The sequence below is a fragment of the Phyllostomus hastatus genome, unplaced genomic scaffold (assembly GCF_019186645.2).
Source record: "Phyllostomus hastatus isolate PE091 unplaced genomic scaffold, TTU_PhHast_1.1 phas_scaffold_28, whole genome shotgun sequence".
Lineage (NCBI taxonomy): Eukaryota > Metazoa > Chordata > Mammalia > Chiroptera > Phyllostomidae > Phyllostomus > Phyllostomus hastatus.
Genome location: NW_025334022.1, coordinates 1,803,736 through 1,827,863, shown reverse-complemented (window position 1 = coordinate 1,827,863; position 24,128 = coordinate 1,803,736). Strand labels below are relative to the sequence as shown.

The 24,128-nt window shown below is 38.8% G+C and overlaps 1 pseudogene; it reads right to left on the bottom strand.

The window, feature by feature from the left end:
* Positions 1-1,157: 1,157 nt before the first annotated feature.
* On the bottom strand, positions 1,158-7,212 carry LOC123805012 (annotated as a pseudogene).
* Between the last annotated feature and the right edge of the window lie 16,916 nt (positions 7,213-24,128).

Sequence of the window (24,128 nt, the reverse complement as noted above, 5' to 3'; positions counted from 1 at the left end):
GTGTCAAAAAGTCCCTCAAAGGGACTATCAGAATAACTTGCACCTCCATCTCCACCATTTAATCCTTCTTTGCCATATTTGTCATCAATGTCCCATTTTTTAGCATGTGATAGCTAGCACTTTATTTGCCTCTGTTACTCATTTACCCATGCGTTTTATACTTTCTTGGGCATCAATTGGTTTTGCAATGGGGAAAGAGAGTTAGTCTGTCAAGTTAGTTAAATAATAGTCTATGAAAAGAGCTTCAACTACACTTGTATCCAATAGAAATGTATTTGATGATGGAAATTTTCTGTTTGTTTAATATGGTAGCCACTAACCACACGTAGCTAGTATGATTAAGGTGAAACTGTGGAACTGAAATTTTAGTTTAATTTAATTATCTAATTTAATTTAATTACTAACCTTGGACAGCTCAGGTCTGGCATACAAAATCCGTACTGAGTAATAACTGGTTTCAGAGTCTGACTCTAGAGCCTGCTCTCTTAACCACAACACTATACTGCTTCTTGATTTTTTGTTTCTCAGAAACTATTTAATGTGCCAAATATATTCACATTTACTTTATTTTTATGCAAATGACAAAGATCCAGTTCACCAGCTTTATTTTTTAAAATCTAAGTTTAACATTACGTACTTAAACAATTGTCAAAACTTACTAAATTTAAGCAGTTATCAAAACATTAAGTTGGAATACAAAATAATATTGAATGTAAAAAAATTAAGTTGGAAGCATTCATACACACATAGAAAACATTCTCAATTTGCGTTAAATCAGAAATGTATTGGCATGAATTCATTAATATCTTTCACTACTAAATAAAAAATAAATTAAAAGTATTTTTGTGGAGGATTTACCCGGCAATGTTAATTTCACAGAAAGCTGACACTACTTGGCTCTTGCTTCACACACAATAGAAAAGGAAGTTGTGCTTTTGTTAGTTAATATAAGAATCATGACCACCTTGGATTACATTTAATACAAAATCAAAGTCCATACAGCAAGTTACAACAATTCTAAAGACAAAACAAATGGCCCTAATATGCTGTCCTGGCAATACTCAAAAGTCTTTGACAAATAGGGTCCACCAGGAGCTGGATGTGAATTCTTTAGATTAGGTATAGTTATATTGAAAGTTGAGTTCATTTTAAATATTCTAAAACATGCTCTTATTAATCCTGAAGTAGAGTTTACTATAGTTAAGATTTCCCTTAAATGCATATGTTGAATTATTCAAGCTTAGCAGCTGCTCCTTACCACTTATCTTTAAGCACTTTAAGCGGCCCTCTTCAACTTCTACTCTTTCATAACCATTTTTGACAATTTTCTTTGTAGTGATTTTTCTGCCACTAACAATTTTAGTAAAAGTTAGTATAGAATTGAAGTTTTCCCTCCTATTATCATTCATTGATGTGGAAGAGAATGAAATGGGGCTCCTGTGACCTAGTGAAAAGAAGTAAATCCTGTATCAAAATAAGTAAACTCCTCTCTAACATATGAGAATCCACTGAAAGCAGAGAAAATCAACCCTGTGCCTCAGCTTCTGCTTCTGCGAAGACACCTTTTATTCCCCCAAAACACCCTTAAATGGGTCTTCAAAGAAGGTGAATGGAAATGGATTCCTTACACCATAAAATTGTCTGAAGGTGTCAAAAAGTTCCTCAAAGGGACTATCAGAATAACTTTCACCTCCATCTCCACCATTTAATCCTTCTTTGCCATATTTGTCATCAATGTCCCACTTTTTAGCATGTGATAGCTACCACCTTATTTGCCTGTTACTTGTTTAAATTTTCTTTATCCTCAGGATTTTTTCTGCATGCCGCTTCAGTGCCAATTTGTGATATGTCTTTTTAATATACTTGGCTGAGGCATGTCTGCACACCTAAAACTTATATTCTACTATCTTTTAACAGGCTGTTGGAATGAGTACTAGTTGATGCTTTAGGTTTACTTTGTGGGGCCCAGGATGCTGGAGCTGATGGCAGGAAAGAGGAGCAGTCAATGCAGCCTGGATTTTCCCCTCAGCTCCCACAGGGCTATGGTGGTGACAGCAGCTGCCTTGTGTTTATCAGGCTTTATTCTTGTATGCCTTATTGCCTTTGCTCATGATATGCCTTCTAGCTGAAAATTTCACCTTCCCAGTCTCCCAAATCTCTTAGCCTGGTATGCCAGGCTAAGGGGCATATCATGCCTCTGATCATATCAGTCTCCATGATGACCTCCAACAAACCACACTTCCCCAGTATTTAAACACTTGTGTGTCTCCTCCCACACTGACCCATGTGAAAGCAATAAATTGTATTGGATGTGATACTGCCTGGCTTCTAAGGCTAAGATATAGGAAGCTTTGCAGCCTGCACCTTGATCTCTTGAGGCACTTGTTATTGGAGATAAGAATCACCTACCCTGCTGGTAGGTAGGAAGTCTTATGAAGACCTGAGACTTCACGGAGATGGGGAGAATTCTAGCTTAGATGAGTGTTTAAAGCCATTCCCTCTGAGGTACCAGTCATATGAGAGAAACTGTCTTGCATTCTCCAAATTAGACTTGCTTCTAAGTAAGTTCCCAAATTATAAGATATGATAAAATATTTGTTTTTTTTAATTTTAGAAATAATTTGTTACATTGCAATTGATAGCTGAAACACTTGAGTAATTTTTACTCTTCTTTTGAGGATTAGTTTAGGTACCACCTCTAAGAAACATCTGATTTCCCTTTCAATTGCCCTTCCTAGTTTGAGTTAGGTGAAAATGTTCTTTGCTGTTATGTCTCATCACACTTTATTCTATATTTCTCAGTTTGTGCTCTTTGCCCCACTAGAATGTCAGTTCATTCAGTAAGTATGTCTTATTCCCCTTTGTGAAAGGAGCTTATTCCAGTACTTGTCACATAGTGGTTATTCAAAATAACTTGACTAAGTTGACTAAATCACAGAATCTTGGGATTGGGAGGACTTTAGATGTCATTTAAAACAACAACCCAATTTAATTTACTAAGTATTTGTCCATCCAGCCTGTATGGGAAGCCCCTCCCATGATGAGAATCTACTACTTCCTGAGATATCTTTTTCCAGCTTTAAATAACTCAGATGATTAGCATATGCTTCTCAGTTTAACTCTACTCTAATCACTTTTTCTTGTTTTAAATTTCATTTTGTATTGGTTTCAGGTGTACAGCTTAGTGGTTAGGAAACAATATACTTTACAAAGTGGTCTCCCCAATATTTCCAGGATCCACATGGCACCACACATAGTTATTACAATATTATTGACTATATACCCTATTCTGTATTTTACATCCCCATGACTATTTTGTAAGTATCAATCTGTACTTCTCAATCCCTTCACCTTTTCCACCCAGTCCCCCAAATGCCACTACCCTCTGGCAACCACCAGTTTAATTTCGGTGCCTGTAAGTCTGTTTCACTTTTGTTTGATCATTTTTTCATTTGACTTTTTCTCAGGGCTTATGTATTTGTTAATATGTTCATTTGTGCTCACCTGTGTACTGTAAACATTTTTTAGCCTTTTTAATATTGATCATGTGTACCTAACTGTATCATAGCTTGAAAATAAGGTGGCTATCTTAGATATCTTTTATTGTCTCCCACTGCAACGCGTTGCATCTAGAAGTAAATCAATTTATGCTCTTAGCTGATAAACCAGTAGAATGTACTGGTTAAGAATATGGGCTCTGGAGTCAGAAGTTTTGTGTTCAGATCCTGACACTACCACATATTAAGTGATTATTTGAAAATTAGGTAAATCATTTGATCTACATAAGTCTGTTTTCCTATTTGAAAAAAAAATAGATAAACTTCTTTGTACATTTGTTGTGAAAATTAAATGAGATAGTACACATATATAGTGCTTAGCCAGAAAATAAAATATTAGAAGCTCAATAAATATTAGTGACTCTCATACCTAGTATAAAAACTCAGAGCTGGTTGACCAAATTAAGCATTTTTTTTATATTGAACATTGGATAATTCCTTGGTTTTATTTCATCTCTCTTCTCTATTTATAAAACATTTGCCTGGCTGCTTTCCCTATAAAACTTGACTATAGTGGCATTTAATTTTTTAAACCTTATCTGTGTTTATTGTAAAAGATTCAAATTTACAAATAATGCCATTCATGTATACACAAAATGATAGATGCTTTTGTCAAAACCTCAGATAGTAACAAAACCACTTGGATCAACAAAGCCTATGTTCACTTGCAAAAGAAGAAAAATGTAGCATTGTATAGTCCAGTCCATGGTCTAATTTCATTGTAACAATATCCAAATTCATACCATGAAGAATTGAGATATTATTCTCTTGATTTCAACCTAGCTGTGTGACTCTTCTATACCTCAGGTTTATCTTACATAAAACAGGTAAAATTCTACTTGCTATTTACCTCTCATGGTTTTTGTAAATATCAATGAAGTGAGGTCCTAAAGAGCAGGTGTTGGTGGGGGAATACTTCCTCTCCATGCTACATGTTTCCTTCCAGGTGGAAGCATGCCCATTAGTATAACACACCAGGCCTATATCTATTCCTTACTCATTCTTAACCATGGATAGGAGAGGAGTAAATTATTTGATGGTGACTTTGAATGAGAAATAAGCATGCCTACTGCAGCTTTTTCCTCTCTCCTGTCTCCTTAGGGGAAGCTGCATGCAAGGAACATGTAGCCTGCTTTGTCTTCAGTGACTATCTCTGATTTTCCGATCTAATTCTGCTATGTGGTTAAATTTATAATTAATTCTTAGATTTGGATTATGAAGTCCACTTGGGCTTAGAAGTGTCATATTCTTGATATCAGGTTTATGAGAAATGAAGCTGATATTTTAGTATCTTTCAAATTTCTAATACATCCTCCATACATCTAAATGGGCTCAGACGTTAAGCAGGAAAGAGATATTTTGTTTATGTGGATGCCTCAAAGACTGCAAAAGCAAGGGACTAAGGTTTAATGATTTTTATAGTTTTAGCATCTAGTACAGTATCTGGCACATAGTAGGTACTTAATTAATGCATTACAGTTAAATCCTTTTGAATAATATCAAGTGCAATGCAAATATATGGGAATAATAATTATTTATTTATTAAGACAGAGTTGTGTTAGTAGATTTGTATATTAAAAATTTCTAGGAGAAACTAACCCATGACCTAGTTGATGCTCCAGGAAATTTACATAACCATTGTCTTACTTCAGTCTGTTATAACAAAATACAACAAACAGGGTGGCTTTTAAATAACAGAAATTTCAGACTCCTGGAGTTCTGGCCAAGATGGAGTCATAGGTAGAAACCCTTCACTTCCTCACACAACCAAAAGGAGAATAACAACCAATCTAAAATCAATAAACAACCAAAAATGCCAGAAAATCAAAATTCATGGAACTCTGACAACCAAGGAATTAAGAAACAATCAACCAGAACAACCAGACCATTAAGGCAGACTGCACTGGCTGACTCAGAAAAACTGAGGCAAGGCAGCTGAGGGGCAAGGCTGACTGCTGAGCTCAGCAGAGCTTCATGGGAGAGACTGACTTAAGGGGAAAACTGAGACTCAGAACTGACTTTGGGCTATGGCTGGGGTTGCCATGGTAAGAGATACTTCCTATCTGACTCAAGAGTCTGTTGGAAAGTACACTAGAGACAAGCAAGCAAGCAAGCTGCATTTTTCCCCTTCTGGCCCCTCCCTCATAGGCAGCTCAGCAAAGAGGGTTGCCCTGCCCTGGTGAATATCTAAGGCCCTGCCCCCTTACAACCTATCAGCTGCACCAAGACAAAGAAATATGGCCCAGATGAAAGAACACAGCAAAACCTCAGAAAGAAAACTAAGTGATGAGGAGATTGACAACCTATCTTATGGACAGTTTAAAGCCCTGGTAATCAAAATGCTCACAGAACTGATTAAGCTTGGTCAAAAAATGAAAGAACAAATGAAAGATACCCAAAATGAAATAAAGTACAATATTCAGGGAGCCAACAGTGACAAGAAGGAAACAAGGATTCAAAGCAATGATTTGGAACAAAATGAAGAAATAAATATCCAACAAGATCAGAACAAAGAAATAAGAATAAAAAAAATTAAGAGAGGCTGAGGATTCTCTGGGACAACATGAAACATTCCAATATATGAATTATAAGGGTGCCAGAAGTAGAAGAACAGCATCAAAAAAATTGAAAACTTATTTGAACAAATAATGAAGGAAAACTTCCCCAATCTGGTGAAGGAAATAGACTTCCAGGAAGTCCAGGAAGCCCAGAGAGTCCCAAAGAAGTTGGACCCAGAGAGGAACACACCAAGGCACATCATCATTAAGTTACCCAAGATTGAAGACAAAGAGAAAATCCTAAAAGCAGCAAGAGGTAAAAAGAAAGTTACCTACAAAGGAGTTGCCATAAGGCTATCAGCTGATTTCTCAAAAGAAACCTTACAGGCAAGAAGGGGCTGAAAGAAATATTTGAAGTCATGAAAGATGAGGACCTACATCCAAGATTACTCTATCCTGCAGCAAAGCTTTCATTTAGAATGGAAAGGCAGATAAAGTGCTTCTCAGATAAGGTCAAGTTAAAGGAGTTCATCATCACCAAGCCTTTATTATATGAAACATTGAAGGGACTTATCCAAGAAAAAGAAGATAAAAAATATGAACACTAAAATGACAACAAATTCACAACTATCAACAAATGAACCTAAAAGAAAAGAAAAACAATGAAAACAAAAACTAAGCAAACAACAAGAACATGAACAGAATCAGAGAAATGGACATCACAGAGAAGCAGTTCAGTGGGAAGGGGGAAGGGAGGAATAGAGGGGAAAAGGTACAGGGAAGAAGAAGCATAATTAGTAGGCATAAAATTGACAGGGAGAGATAAAAAATGCTATAAGAAACAGAGGACTCAAAGGACTTATATGTACAACCCATGGACATGAACTAAGGGGAGGATGCTGGAGGGTTGGGAGGGCAGGGTGGAAGGGGGATAAAGGGGAATAATTAGGGAAAACTGTAATAGCATAATCAATAAAAAATACTTAAAATACATAACAGAAATTTATTCCTTACAGTTCTGGAGGCTGGAAAGCTGAGATCAGAATGATATGGTGAGGTCCCTCTTTTATGTTGCAGACTTCTTGTTGTAGATTCATGTGGCAGAGGGGAAGAGATTTCTCTGGGATATCTTTTATAGGAGGACTAATCCCATTCATGATTACTCAGCCCTTATGACCTAATCATCTCCAAGAGACCTCTTCTCCTCATGTTATCCACTTGGATATTAGGTTTTCAACATGTTAATTTTGGGGGATCACAGACATTCAGAGCACAGCAACCATGCCCTGTGCTCCAAACATTTTGTAAAGTAGAATGGAAACCCTAGTCTTCCTGCATATATTACATATTGAAAAACTTAAGTACAAAGTAGTAATACAATTTATTTACGCTCTCACAGCAAGTTTATAGTCATTTTTAGAGTAGAATAACAACTTTTGACTAATGTAGTACTTACTTTGAAATTCAGTGGGATATACTGAGACCATACCTGTAAGCTTCCAAATCACTAAATGTAGATGTCAAAATTGTTCACAAGTCCATTTGGAATATCAGAACCAGAAAAATAAGCAACCTAATTAAAAAGTGGGCAGAAGACATGAATAAACACTTCTCCAATAAAGACATACAGATGGTCAACAGATATTTGAAAAGTTGATTGGTCACTAATTATCATAGAAATTCAAATCAAAACCACAATGAAATACCATCTGACACCTGTTAGAATGGCTATCATCAATAAATTAACAGACAACAAGTGCTGGTTAGGATGTGGAGAAAAGGGAACCCTAGTGCATTCTTGGTAGGAATGCAGATTGGCACAGCCATTAAGAAAAACATTATGGAGGTTCCTCAAAATTAAAAAATGGGATTGCCTTATGGCTCAGTGATTCCATTTATGGGACTATATCAGACAAAACCCCAAAACATTCATTCAAAAGAATGTATGCACCCAGATGAGTGGATAAAAAAGCCATGGTACATATGCATAATGGAATACTACTTGACCATAAAAAAAACAATGTTACCTTTTGTGACAACATTGGATGGACACAGAGGGTATTATGCTAAGTGAAATAAGTCAGGCAGAAAAGGCAAATATCATATGATTTCACTTTTATGTGGAATCTAAGTAACTAAATAAAATAGATTCATACATACAGAGATCAACAGACTGACAGCTGACAGGAGGAGGTTTGGGGGGCTGAGTGAAACAGGTGAAGGGATTAAAAAGCACAAATTGGTTCTTACAGAACAGTTACAGAGATTTAAATCACAGCATAGGGAATATAGTTAATAATATCATAATAACCACCTATAGAGCCAGATGGGTACTTGAGAAATTGGGGAGACTGCTCTGTATACGATTGTCTAAAAACTATGCTGTTCATCTGAAACACAAAATAATAGTGAATGTAAACTGTAATTGAAAAATTAAAAAAAAAAGAAATAGCTGGATACATTCTGGGACCTTTGCATCACAAAGTCATTGAGGATGTTTGGATGCAGGAAGTGAGAGATTATGGGCATTTAAAAAGTTGTGAAGATTTGACTGTTATGAGAAGAGTAATTACCAGCAAACTGCCACATTTGTAGAAACAGCAACAGATGTGTGACAACTGGGTTAATTGAATGTCTGGTGGGCCTTTTTCTATATTATCAGATAATCGCATGGCATATTAGGGAAAAGAAAGCAGGTTTGACCATTTAAATGTCAAATGAGAATAAATATCACCTAGAGAGTGTGCTGATCTAATGGTTTGTTTTTCTTAGCTTGCAAGATAATCTAGTAATCAATTTTTGATGGTGTGGTAATAAATTTTATACCTAGAGAGAACATTCTATTATTTGTTTTTATACCATATTTTGTTTATTTTCAAATATGACTGAAGTCAAGTTTATTCGTTACTTAGATTATTTTTGCATTTTGAAATTTTATTCTTTTTTAAAATTTTTGTTCAGTTATAGTTGTCCCGCCTTTTCCCCATTGCTCACCCCTGCCCCATCCCCCCCACTCCCACAGTCAATCCCTACCCCATTGCCCATGCCCATGAGTCTTGTATTTGTGTTCCTTTTCTTGCTGCTTCCCCTTCTTTCCCACTATCCCTCTTGCCCCTCCCCTCTGGTTACTGTCAGTTTGATCTTTATTGGCCCACCTGAAACTTTGTAAATGTTATAATTTAATGCAAGGCAAAATTATATAAACCTCAAACATTAGTTAAGTAAGATTAATACAGACCTATCAAAAAGAATTTCAAAGCCATAAGAGCTTTGATTATTCTTTTAAAGTTTTTAATTTCTGCAAATACAGCAGAGTAAACATTCTTACTTATGAGACTGTGAAGAATTTTATTGAATTGTGAAATATTCATAGTAAGATTAAGATGGATTGAAGAGGCACAAACCACAATCATATGGCTTTGTTTTTCAATATACTGATAAATTATATCAACTAGGGAAAAATCATTGAGTGCTATATTGTATACATTTTTACCTAGATTTCATTCGGTACATTATAAAGTGTCAAATTCCAAATAAAATATTATATGTAGAGAGAAGTCTTTCTCTAATCCTTTATGACTATATACTCCCATAGATACCACGATTAAAGTGTTCACTTCCTTGAGGTCAATCTAGGTATGGCATGATTTTAATGTGACTCCTTTATTGTCTTGTAATGTCATGATATACATGATTTTATGTAGAATAGGAAGTTCTCATTTGTAGTTGCTTGGCTCTTCTTCTTCTACTTTGAGTAAAGTATCCACAAATATTCCTATGCCTTGCAGTGACCAGAAACCCTCTGCTTCCAGAGGCTTTTTGGGAAAGGACATGGAAAGGCTGTGTAGAAATATGTGGTACCCAATTTTCATGATCCAGTCAAACAGAGCCTGTGAACTGCAAGACTTAAAAACCTCCTCAAGATACTCCCATTTGGACACCAGAAAGCAATAGTAATTACTTCCTTAACTGTTTCAAGAGGTTCTTTTTTTTTTTTTTAGGTTGAGTAGGGTTTCACTATTTCTTTATCTTTTTATTTTTATTTTAATTGTTGTTCAAGTACAGCTTTCTGCCTTTTACTCCCACTCCAGCACACCACCCCAGCCCTCCCCACCTCCCTAACCTTTCCAGCTGTCCCTAGTTTTTGTCCATGTGTCCTTTACACTTGTTCCTGCAAACCCTTCCCCTTTTCCCCTGAAATTCCCTCCCCTCTCTCCTCTGAACACTGTCAGACTGTTGTCTATTTTAGTATCTTTGGCTATATTTTGCGTGTTTGTTTGTTTTATAGATTAGGTTCCTGTTAAAGGTGAGGTCATATGGTATTTGTCTTTCACTTCCTGGCTTATTTCACTTCGCATAATGCTTTCCAGTTCCATCCATGCTGTCCCAAAGGGTAGGAGCCCCTTCTTTCTTTCTGCTGCATAGAATTCCTCTGTGCAAATGCACCATAGTTTTTTGATCCTTTCATTTACTGATGGGCACCTAGGTACTTCCAACACTTGGCTATTGTAAATTGTGCTGCTATGAACATTGAGGTGCATAGGTTCTTTTGGAATGGTGTTTCAGAGTTCTTAGGATATAATTCCAGCAGTGGAATTGGTGGGTCAAAAGGCAGATCCATTTTTAGTTTTCTGAGAAAATTCCATACTGTTTTCCACAGTGGTTGTACCAGTCTGTAATACCACCAACAGTGCACTAGGATTCCCCTTTCTCCACAACCTCTCCAACACTTGTTTGTTGCTTTCTTTATGATGGATATTCTGAAAGGTGTGAAGGGGTATCTCACTGTGGTTTTAATTTGCATCTCTCTGATAGCTAGCAATACTAAGCATCTTTTCATGTGTCTCTGGAACCTCTATATATCCTCCTTGGAGAAGTCTCTGATCAAGTCCTTTGCCCATTTTTTAACTGGGTTGCTTGTCTTCTTACAGAGGAGTCATCATATGAGTTCTTTATGTATTTTGGACATTAAACCCTTCTTTGAGGTATCATTGGCAAATATGTTTTCCCATATGGTTGGTTCTCTTTTTATTTTAATACTGTTTTCTTTAGCCATGCAGAAACTTTTTACTTTGATGAGATCCTGTTTGTTTATTTTTTCCCTTATGTCCCTTGCTCTAGGGAACATATCAGTAAAAATGTTGCTGTGTGAAATATCTGAGATGTTCCTGCCTATGTTCTCCTCTAGGACTTTAATGGTGTCACAGCTTATATTTAAATCTTTTAAACACCTTTAATTTATTTTTGTGTATGGTGTAAGTTGGTACTCGAGTTTCTTTTTTTTTTTTTTGCATGTAGCTGTCCACATCTCCTAACACCATTTGTTGAAGAGGCTATTTGAACAACACTTTATGTTGCTGCACCCTTTGTCGAATTGACCATAGAGACCTGGGTTTATTTCTGGGCACTCTGTTCTGTTCCATCGGTCTATGTGCCTATTTCTTTTCTGTTATGTTTTTGTTTTTGTTTTTTATGTGCTTGTCTTTATGCCAGTACCAGGCTGTTTTGATTACAGTGGCCTTGTAATACAGTTTGGTATCAGGTATTATGATCCCTCCTGCTTTGCTCTTCTTTCTCAAAATTGCAGCAGCTATTTGGGGTCATTTATGGTTCCATATAAATTTTTGAGGTGTTTGTTCTATGTCTGTGAAATATGCCATTGGTACTTTAATACATATTACATTGAATCTGTAAATTGCTTTGGGTAGTACGGACATTTTGATAATGTTAATTCTTCCTATCCATGAACACAGTATATGTTTCCATTTATCTGTGTCTTCCTTGATTTCTTTCTTCAGTGTTGTGTAGTTTTCTGAGTACAGGTCTTTCACCTAATTGGTTAGGTTTATTCCTAGGTATTTTTCTTTTTGCTATATCGAATGGGATTTTTTTCTTGATTTCTACTTCTGCTGTTTTATTGTTGGTATAAAAAAATTCCTTTGATTCCTGGATATTGACTTTGTATCCCACTGTTTTGCCAAATTCATTTATGAGGTTGAACAGTTTTTTGGTGGAGTCTATAGGATTTTCTATGTATACTATCATGTCACCTGCAAAGACAGCTTTGTTTCCTCCTTTCCGTTTTGGATGTCTTTTATTTCCTTTCCTTGTCTGATCACTGTGGCTAAAACTTTGAATACTATGTTGAATAGAACTGATGAAAGTGGATAATCTTGTCTTGTTCCTGATCTTAGTGGAAAAAATTTTAGTTTTTGTCCATTGAGTATGATGTTGGCTGTAGGTCTCTCATATATGGCCTTTATTATGTTGAGGAATGTTCCCTCTGTTCCCACTTTGTTGAGTGTTTTATCAAAAATGGGCACTGTACCTTATCAAATGTTTTTTTCTGCATCTATTGATATGATCATGTGTTTTTTGTCTTTGCTGTTGTTTATGTGATGTATTACATTTACTGATTTGTGAATATTGAACCATCCTTGCATCCCTGGAATGAATCCCACTTGTTCATGGTGTATGATCATTTTAATGTATTGTTGGATGTGGTTTGCCAATATTTTCTTGAGGATTCAGGCATCTATGTTCATCAGTGATATTGGCTTGAAGTTTCCATTATTTTTTGTGTTTTTATCTGGTTTGGGGATTAGAATGATTTGGGCTTTATAAAGAGAGTTTGGGAGTCCTCCATCCTTTTGGATTTTTTTAATAGTCTGTGAAGGATAGAGGTTAGCACTTCCTTTAATGCTTTGTAGAATTCTCCTGTGAAACCCACTGGTTCAGGGTTTTTGTGTATTGGGAGTTTTTTTATTACTGCTTCAATTTCATCTGCTGTTATTGGTCTGTTCAGGATTTTGGCTTCTTCTTCATTGAGTTTTGGAAGATTATATTCTTCTAGAAATTTGTCCATTTCCTCTAGGTTTTCAAATTTCTTGGCATAGAGTTCTTCATAGTAATTTCTTACAATCCTTTGTATTTCTGTGGTATCAATTCTAATCTCTCCTCTTCCATTTCTGATTGTGTTTATTTGTGTCCTCTCTCTTTTTTTCTTGATAAGCCTGCTTAAAGGCTTGTCGATTTTGTTTGTCTTTTCAAAGAACCAGCTTCTGGATTTATTGATCCTTAGAATTATACTTTTAGTGTCTATGTCATTTAATTCTGCTCTGGTCTTGGTTATTTCCTTCCTTCTACTTGCTCTGGGCTGTGTTTGTTGTTGTTCCTCGAGTTCTTGTAGGTGTAGGGTTAGGTTGTGTATTTGAAATATTTCTATCTTTTTTAGGTAGGCCTGTATTGCTATTGATTTCCATCTCAGGACTGCCATCGTTGTGTCCCATAAGTTTTAGGTTATTATGAGTTCATTTTCATTAGTTTTCAGAAACTTTTTGATTTCTTCCCTAATCTTATTCTTGACCCATTCATTGTTTAATAGCATACTATATATTCTTCATGATCCTGAGTGGGGTTTTTTTCCCCCTTGGGGTTTGTTTCTAGTTTCAGTCCCTCGTGGTTGGAGAAAATGCTTGATATGATTTCAATTTTCTTGAATTCATTGAGGCTTGTTTTGTGACCTATTAAGTAGTCTATATTTGAAAATGTTCCATGTGCATTTGAAAAGAATGTGTGTTTAGCTTCTTTGAGATGAAGGGCTCTCCCTAAATATATGACAGTTAAGTCCATTTCATCTAGGGCATTGTTCAATGCCATAATATTTTTGTTGATATTTCATTTGGAAGATCTGTTCATTTTTTACAGTTGGGTCTTAAAATCCCCTACTATTGTGTTGCTGTCAATATCTTTTTTGAAGTCCTCTAAGATTTTCTTTATGTATTTGGATGCTCCTTTGTTGGATGCATATATATTTAAAATGTTTATGTCTTCTTGATGGTTTCTTCCCTTGAGTATAATGAAGTGACCTTCTGGGTCTCTTTATGGCCCCTTTTTTGAAGTCTATTTTGTCTGATATGAGCATTGCTACCCTGGCTTTTTTTCCTCCTGTTCGTTTTCTTGTTAAATTTGTTTCCAGCCCTTCACTTTCAGTTGTATAGGTCTTTTGTCCTGAGATGGGTCTCTTGTAGGCAGCGTATTTGTGGGCCATGCTCTTTTATCTATTTGGCTATTCTATGTCTTTTGATTAGTGCATTTAATCCATTTATGTTTAAGAGGATATTATTGATAGGTACTTATTCATTGCCATTTTCGTACTGTGTTCCTCTCTGCCTCTCTCTTTTCCTTCCTTTCCTTGAAGCATTCTCATTAGCATGTATTGCAGAACTGGTTTGCAGGAGGTATATTCTTTTAGACTTCTTTTGTCTGGGAAGCTCCTTTTTTTGGTCTTCTATCTTGATTGAGAGCCTTGCTGGGTAAAGTAGCCTTGGTTGCCAGCCTCTGGTTCTCATTACTTGGAATATTTCTTGTCATTCTCTTCTGGTTGGGAGAGTTTCCATTGAGAATCAGCTGCTAGCCTTATCGGGGCTCAATTGTATGTTACTTCTTGTTTCTCCCTTGCTGCCTTTAAGATTTTCTCTTTGTCTTGACATTTTGCCATTTTAATGATGATGTGTCTTGAGGTGGGCCTCTTTGGGTTCCTCTGGATTGGAACTCTTTGTGATTCCTGGACTTGTGTGACTTTTTCTCTCAACAAGTTAGGGAAGTTTTCCATCATTACTTTTTCAAATAGGTTTTCTATCCCTTGCTCTTCTTCTTCTCCTTATGGTATCCCTATTATTTGGATATTTTTACGTTTCATATTGTGCTGCATTTCTCTTAATCCCTCTTCATTCTTTCTGAGTCTCTTTTCCTCTTCTTGCTCTTTCTGCCTGTTTTTTTTTCTACTTTTTCCTCCAGCTCACTGATCTGATCTTCTGCTCCATTGATTCTGCTTTTGATTCCTTCTACTGTGTTCTTCAGTTCAGAAACTGTATACTTCATTTCCTCTTGGCCCTTGTTGATAGTTTCTATTTCCGTTTTCATGTTGATATTGTTTGCAGTAAGTTCATTGTAGTTTCCCTGTAGTTTCTGGTGATTCCCTGTGAGCTCATTGAGCTTCCTGATAACTGTAGCTTTGAACTTGATATGTGATAGTTTAGTTGCCTTTATTTCATTTAGCATTCTTTCTGAGGCTTCCTCCTTTCCTTTCATTTGGATAATGTTTCTTTGTCTTTCCATTGCTTGTTAAACTCTTCTTGTTAGCCTCAGCTTCTTAAATTTATCTGTTCTGGCTTCCTGGGTTTTTGCTGTGAACTTCTATGGTAGAAAACCAGTGAGATTCAGTGGTCCTGTCTCCTTGATCTCCCGAGCTCACTGGTCTTGGGCTGTCATTTAAGTTGGATCTGTGTTTGTCTTTGGGTTTTGATTTTTGTTGGGTTTTTCTTTGGTTGGTCTGTCCTACCAGCTGGTTAACTGAGGGTCATTCTGTCCACCCCCTCTTGTATTCTGTTGTGCTTTTTGGGCAGTTCGTGTTGAAGCTCGTTCTTCTGTTTGTACAGGCTTTGAGGATTCTCTCTTGCTCTTTTTCAGTTGTTTGTTCTGGGAAATTTCTCCACTATTTAGTTGTATTTCCAGATAGGTCCTGGATTGAGGTTTGTGTGATTACCACTCCCTCCTTTACCTTCTTCTGTTGTTATCTGTTGGTGGTCCTTTGTTGTTGTGTTTCCTCTTCCAGTGGGTATCCTGGTATTCACAGCTTCTACCTACTCCATTTTTGTGATTAGTTGGAGATGGAAAGCAAAATGGTTTAAAACAGCAAGAGAGTATTCTATGATACTTACAGTAGCAGCCAGTAGAGAAGTGATAGATCCTTTGGCTATGTATAGTGTTACCCGTGATCTTCCACCCAACTAGCCATTTTTTAGAAAGGATTGAAAGGAGATAACACCCTTGTTGGGGAGAGAAGGATTGTGAATTGGATCTATAAAGCAGTGAGGTTGTGTGAGGTCAGATTCTGAGGTAAGGTGAGTGTGAAGGATAGTAAGTAGGTGTAGTGTGTGAGAGAATAGAGCTAACCACTACAGTATAGAGTTCAGGGAACTGTGAAGTTGGGTAAGATCTGGGATGGGAGTTTTGTAGTATTTACAATTTTATGGAACAGCTATTATTTATAATAATGGAGCAACAATCATATGACAGAATCTATGTGATCTAGATAACAAGAATAGGGAGTATAGGTCCTTGATTAGTGTGCTAATGAAACACAAGTGAAGTGAAGTACAGTAAATTAGCAATACACTATGAAAGAGAGAGCTGGGGAAACCTGTCAAATGATACAATTTAACCAGCCAAGCAAAGAAGACCAAACAGAAAGAAGGGGAATACAAAAATACTATTAAAATGAAAGATGGAAGAATAATGAAAAAATAATAATACATATATGCAATAACTTGCAGGTTCTTCATAATAGAACAAATAGCAAATAGCAAAGTACAATTAGTCTCACTGTCTCAGCTCTTGTGTTAATCCCTCTTTGGGTCCAACTCTGGTATTTTCACAGTTTTTGTTTCTTTTGTCTTACTTGTGGGTATTTAGAAGAAGAAGAAGAAGAAGAAGAAGAAGAAGAAGAAGAAGAAGAAGAAGAAGAAGAAGAAGAAGAAGAAGAAGAAGAAGAAGAAGAAGAAGAAGAAGAAGAAGAAGAAGAAGAAGAAGAAGAAGAAGAAGAAGAAGAAGAAGAAGAAGAAGGAAGAAGAGATAAATTTGGAAAGAAAGGAAGAAGGAATAAAATAAGAAAGAAGGAAAGAGAGGAAAAAGGAGATGAAAGATAAAAAAATTAAAAAATTAAAAAATAAAGAATTACTTTAAAAAAAAAGCCTCTTGCTGGCTTCAAACTGGCCAAACTGGTTTTCCTGGTCTTGCTGTCTGCAGAAGGCTGAGGGGCAATGGTTTTGCTTTTCTCCCTTCCTTATCTGCACTCAGTCAGCCCTGGGAGCACACTCTCCCCAGGGCTAGCTGGGTGCCTCTCCCATGGGCTTTGGGTGTGGGGTCCAGGCCTTTCTCAGAACACACTCTCCCCAGGGTTACAGGTGTTGGCTCAAGAACTTCTTCAGAGGGCACTCTCCCCAGGTTGTGGGCATGCGCACTTGGCCAGGCTACCTCTTATCCCTCAGGTGCAGGTGCACACTCTTCCCAGGGATGCAAGGGTACGCAGGGCCTTCTGTGCCACCTCAGGAGCACTGCCCAGCTGGGTGGGGAGGAGGCTGGAGTGACTGCTGCAGGACAATTCCCCAGTATCTCTTTTTTCACTTTTTCTTTTTGAGAAATTCCTCCTATTCAAGCCTGCTGCTCTGTACAGAGGTCTGGTCTTTCACACTGCACAATTCTCCGACCAGACCAGGAACTAGCCATTTCAGGGCACATCACGGCCCAACTCTCAACTCACCACAGCCAGGGTCCACACACAGACTCTCTGGGTGTTCACAGCCCCTGTGTGTTTGCCACTTAATCTTTATTCCCTTCTCTGTGACTTCAAGCAAGCAGGTCTCTCCTGGTTCTGTTCAAAACCTTGTTTGTCAGGGGAGGGAGAAGTTGACCTTGTTCTCTCCCAAGAACCCTGTGGCAGACCCAGTGGGCACTGGCCCTGGGGCTGCAGCTGCCCTGTTCCCCATGCTGGTCCCAGAGATCTTATTGTCCTGAAGCACTCTCCTTTCCATCTGGCTTTTCAATGTCCACTACAATTTTTGGTCTCCTATTTTCATATATGCTGGGGTACTGTTGACTGTTTGCTCTGTTCCTTCGTAGATTGGCTAGGTTTTTCTCCCATGTTTAGGGAGAAGTGGAATCCACTCCCTCCTACCTTGCCACCATCTTCCCTCTCTCTCAAGAGGTTCTTCAAGTTAATCTGGATCCTCCTTCTGTGTGGGCTGTTCAGCAGGTGGTGAAACTTTGTTTGAAGGCTTAGGCAAGTTCCCTCTCTTTGCTGCTTTTCTGTTTGATATTTCAAAAGATGTCTTGACTCTCATGTTCAAGCACCAAATCATCATCACTATAGGTCAAGGATCCCACAACAGAGCTCCAGACACAAGAGGGTAAGTGTGGCAGACTCTGGCCAGCAGAGTCCACCAGTTGTGACTGAAGATGAAAATAAATGTACAGGCTACAGCAATCCGTAGAGAAAAAGGGGACAGCATGGCCACTCTCTCAAGAGGAGAGCACCACAACCCTCCTTAGACAAGGTTTTATTGTTTTTCTCAGGTCTTATATCAAAGAAGGATTTATTAACTATTACATAGAATACCGTTGTCTACATTTTAAGTACAATGAAGGACATGAAAACAACATATGCAGAAGGGAAAAGTGGTGAGCTGATTACTTCTGTCTTTGGGAAAATTCACACAGGCTTTGGAAATTATTTTAAAGATAGACAATACACATTTATTGTTTCAGACCAGGGTGATGGAGGTTCAGCAAGAGCAATCCATAATAGTCTGTACACATTTTCTAGACCTGATTCCCATGGGAAAACTCAGTTTGAAGGTCTGGCTCTTGTCCACCACCTTGCTTCTGTAGGTTTTCCATACAGAGCTGAGTCACATTTGCCAAGTTAAAACAAACTGGTCCCCTACAGGTGATCACAGAGAGGAGAAAAATGGCAAGTGCCTCACAAGATGCTATGGTGGCAGAAGGTCCTCCTCTCCAGAGCACATGCTATTATTAAAGTATATGGCAAAGACATTGCTATAACATTTCCTATTTTTAGCTTTAATGTGAAGGCTTTGCAAAATGCACATTGTTGTGAATTCTGAAGCCATGTTCCTATCCTAGCACCACTATATAGAAATGTAAATAGTACTGAAGTCAGTGAGCATGACACTTCCACAGACTTGGGCTGCTGGGGTATAAAATTTTGACATGTGGAAGAAAGAGTATAAGACTGGCAGGAGACCAGAAATATAGTTACTAGCTGTGTTACTCAATAGTTTAGGGATTTAGAACAATTAATTGTTGACATCTCTTTGCTTTAGTCAGTTCCCTGTCACTAAAATTAGATGGTTGAATTAAATGATCTCTATAACCCTTCTGTGGTTCTATCCCATTGCAGGGAAAAAAGTAGTGTTTTAGCTTTTTTCTTGAAATATAAGAGATATTTAAGACAAATAATAAAGATTACTATCCCACAGTAGAAAATATATTAAAAAACATTCAGTATTTGTTGATGGGTTGAGTTATTGGAATATTATCTTATATAAACTGTTGAGTATGAAAAGTAGAAGAAACTGCATAACTTCAGTCATGAGAGTCCTTTTTGTTTCCCCAAATATGTCTATATTATCTGCTACTATTTTGACATTAGTTAGTATAATTTATACTAGTTGCTGAATTAAGAAAGGCTATAAGGATTCATCCAAGTGTAGATAATCACTACACACACATTTCCAGTATAGTGGATCAATAGATTTTAAACTTCAGTCTTCACCAAAATCATCCAGAGAGCTTGCAAGAAGTGCAAATTCTGATCAGTAATACAGCTACTGCACTTAGAGAAAACCACCATAGATGTTAAAGTTCCTGAGTTAAACTTCTAACTCTATCACTTATCAGTTCCATGCTTAGCCCCCAGCCTTCTCAGATGTCATTTCCCAGTATCTGCTCTAACTCCTCCACATTCTTTATCTCACATCATAGGTGCAAGACCAACTAAGTTAGGTGGTATCCTATTTGTTCTCCTGCTGGGTAGGAAAGCCCCCTCTGTGAACGTTACTATTCATTTCCCTTACTGCAAAATTGAAGTTATCCAATGTACAGCCATTCTGTCTCCTCCTCCCCTCTCCTGTCCAGGCATGGCTACCATGTTTCCACCCCACTTATAGTTACAGTGACCAAGAAATTCAGTCTAAGTACTTTTTGAATTTACTCTTTTTACAACTCTTGTAGTTCCCTGTGCGCAAAACACAGAGCCAACACTACTGCCCCATTCCAACTGTTCTAGCTGCCTCATCCCATTGCATACAGCATTTCCCTGTACTCTAGCTGTTGTATATGGTAGTCATGAAATCAGGAGAGACTTCTCAGAATAAGCTGTATTTGGGCTGGGCTTTGATGAATAGGATAGGATTGTGCAGAGGTGAAGGAAAAGGATATTCCAGAAAAAAGAAATAGTATGATCAAATGCATACAAGATTAGAGCATTGGTTTTCAAACTTTAGTGTTATAAGTAACACCTCAGGTGTGGTGGACTCCGGCCAACAGAGTCTGCCTATTGTGACTGAAGACGAGAATAAATGCACTGGTGACAGCAATCCTGTGGAGAAAAAGGGAACAGCACAGCCACTCTCTCAAGGGGTGAGTGCCTGTGAGTGCCTCAGCCACTTTCTCAACAGGAGAGTGCACCAACCCTTGCGTAGACAAGCTTTTATTGTTTTTCTCAGGTCTTATATCAAACAAGGATTTATTATCTATTACATAGAATATTATTGTATACATTTTAGGTACAATCAAGGAAATGAAAATAACATGCAGAGGGGAATGGCAGTGAGCTGATTAGCTCTTTCCTTGGGAAAATTCATACAGACTTTGGAAATTACCTTGAAGATAGACATTTGTTGTTTTAGGCCAAGGTGATGGAGTTTTAGCAAGAGCAAGCCATAACAGTCTGTATGCACTCTTTAGGCCTGATTCCCACAAGAAAACTCAGTTTGAAGATCTGGCTCCTGCCCACTGTTGGGAACCACCCTGCCTGGTTTCAGAAACTGTAACCCCCCCACCATGGCTAAGGCATAGTGAGTGACCTTCAGGCCATAAGCCACTAAGGAGACAAAGCTTATCTCCCTGGCAGGAGCACCACTCCTGCTCCTTTTACTTCATCCATAACTGGCCCCCAATGCTTGATCGGCTAGCCAATGACAGGTAAGATTCCCCAAGGGAAGAATTACCTAAGACAAGCACAGTCACAGGGAGGCCCCAGGGAAGGACTTGGGGGGGCTATAGCAAAAAAGGGTGACGGACTCTCACTCCTCAGCTTTGACATAGCCTGAGTCCTCATCCTGTCTGCAAGAAGTCTCCTAATCTCTTTGCTACCTTACTTCCCCTCCCTGACTTAAGCCTGAAACAAGGACAGAGGGCAGTGCAGCCCTGTGCTGGAAAGGGCGGGTTCCCCAGGTGATCAGGCCTGAGAAAGAATAAGTAAAATCTTGTGAAACCTGCTTTGCTAAGAATGCTCTCAATTAAATGATAAGGGTCAGAGCAGGAAATGAGTTTGTTTCCCAAAGTTTTCTAGCCCTTTAGCTAACAGACCCTGACTCAGAATAAGCCCTCATAGTTCTTTGTATGCTATCTATTGTTTGACCCTTGCTGCCTGACAATGATTAATGAGCTTTACCTATATTCCTGTGCAAATTGAACCCAATCAAAGCTTGTCAAGGCAAGTGTCAGGGTATTCTCCTCTTGATAGAGTGGCCAGGCCACTCTGAGGTGCTCTCCCCTTGAGAGAGTAGCCGTGCTGCCCCCTTTCCTCCACAGGACTCAGTAGTTTATGTGAATTTATCTTGTATCTCATCTATAATGCCATGGACAATGTGGGCCAGTGTCCGCATCAGTTGGTGTCTGGAACAGGGACCCAGAGGCTACGAGCCATCATTGTGGATAACACACCAACTCGGGGGGAGTACAAGCATATCAGCCCAAGTAAGGGCTGACAACACTGAGTGCTTTTCAATTAGGTTGTAGGGTGTGTTGGATTTCAGAGGAAATGGGTTTTCTTCCTAGGTCACCCTCTCTTGTGACCGCTTTACAACTGTACCTTCTTTAGTAAGCAGGAGCCTTCCTCTCTCTCCCAAGCATTTTCCACAACCTTGCAGGCACAGGTCAAGCAGTTAAAAGCCACAAGGGTGCTCACCACTGGAAGTCACCTGTGACAGGATTACCTGGTACATGAACTGGATTAGAACACTAGGTTTCCCACCAGCTGCAAGTAAAACTCCATGCAACAAGAGGCACACTGTAAAAACACTCACAAGCCCATCCCTGTGGCACAACCCCAACTAGGTATAGGCTTGGGAGAAAGAGCAAAGACTTTCCCTTTAATCAGCTTTAACAATAGCAGCTAGTTACAGGGCTATCTACAAGCATATCAGCAAATTGTTTCTTTCAAACTGCCTCTTGCAGTCCTTTTGATTTTGCCTTTTCTCTCCATCTGCCTGTGTAAGGAAAAGTGGATAGTGAATGAGTGTTTCAGTTTCGACCAGACTCTGAAGATCGCTTTCCGGAAGAATTTAGTGTTAGTTCCAGGTTTTGTATGAGAGTTTTTGGCATTTGCCAAGCTCTGAAGACAAAAGGCACTTCTTCCCCTCGGTTCGAGAAATCAAGTGTTCCCACAAGAGTTGGAACCTTGCAAGGGTGTCTGGGATCAACTCCCGAGATGTGCAGGGGCCTTATAGGGGTCTCTAAAACAACTTAATATAACTTCTGGCTTGTCCGGAAAAGCGCGATATAAAGGTTGGTCACCTAGCACTTCGAGCTTCCCCTCACAGTCCTAAATGCTTGGGGAAGGACCTGAGACCCATAAGCAGTGTTGGGGTACAAGGAAAGTCCAGTATCCCCCTCCATGACTGTCTTCCACCAACAGCACATTTTTGACCCACTACAGTCTCCTCACTAGCAAGAAACAGGATCTGAGGGTGCAAGCAGAGTGAAAGTGAAACTGAAACCGGTTTTGTAATTGCCAAGCTTGCAGCGGGAGGAATTTCAGAAAAGGTTCTTTTATTTGTTAAAAAAAATTTCTTTAAAGGTTTCTAAAAATCCTCAACCATGGGGAACAAGCTCTCTAAGGAACAAGAGCAATGTTTCAAGCAAATTCAGCAGCTTTTTAAGGCTGTTGGATCTCTCCCAGATAATGGATCTTTAGATTTGGAAATATGGGAAAAAGCAGGACAGAGAGGTCCTCATAACCAGGAAAGCTTCAACAAACAGAGAAGGGGCCTATGGGATGATGGTGGCAGAGACTCTAGACGCCTGCTGATCCCTTCCCACGGGTTGCCCCAGCAACAGCAAGTGTCCTAGCCTTGCCAGCCACACCAGGTGAGCCCAGCTGGGGCACTAGTGTGTGTGTGCTCGCAGCATGGCAGGGCCTGGTCTTCCTGCCAAGGATTGGCAGAAGCAGAGGGCGGAGTTGATCCCCCGCACGTCCCCTTCACCCCGTGTGCATGGGAACAAACTTCCTCAGCACCAGTCTCAAGTCCTGACCCACTGGATCCGCCCCAGAGGGTGCAGTTTCACATGGCACTTAGCAGCAGACTTAGAACTGGAGCAGATAACATGTCACGAAGGGGAGTTCCACCCAAGTCATCCCTAAGGTAAGAGACAACAGCCCCCATGCTTTGGGAGCCTGCCAGCATGCTTAGTTGTTTTTGTTTTTAATTTCTATTTTATTTGCAGGGGGCATTTCTCAGCCCTGCAAAAGTATGTACACTTTTAAATATTTTGGTCCAAAGGGGCAAGTTGGACGAATTCAGCCTTATGTCCTTCCCACCCCACTTAATATCACAGGGACCTCCTCACTCAATGGGGAGTTTAAATCACCCTGCTCTCAGTGTTAACCCTAGGGGGTTGAAACCTCAAATGATTTGGCAAATGGATGTTAATCCTAGACCTAGGAACTGCCTGGTCCTGAGAACAAAAGGATAATTAACTCGCTGTTCAAACTCATTGCAGCTTGCAGAAACAGCAGGGGGCCCATCTTTCCAAGCAGACACTTACTCAGGTGCTCCACAGGCCCCTGCCCTCACCAGGGAACCAGCAAAGAATATTAGAGCTCATTGGTTTGAGGCCTTCAGCCACCTAGACTGTCCACAAGAGATCAAGACTGATAATGGCTCAGGATGTATTGCACAAGCCACTCAGGAAGAATGGGGAATTTGACATAAAACAGGTATCCTCTGTAATCCTATAGGTCAAGCAATTGTTAAAAGAGCTCACCAGACCTTTAAAACATTATTAAACAAACAAAAAAGGGGGAGCCAAGAAACACCCCCTGGGAATTTAACTATGCTGGCAATATATATGTACAATTTTTTGAATTGTGGTGATAATTTAAAGTCACCCATAGACAAATACTTTGTGCAAAACAGGCCTTCACTCTCATACCCCTTGTCTTATACAAAGACCTGTTAGGGGAAGGAAGATGGGAAGGCCCAGT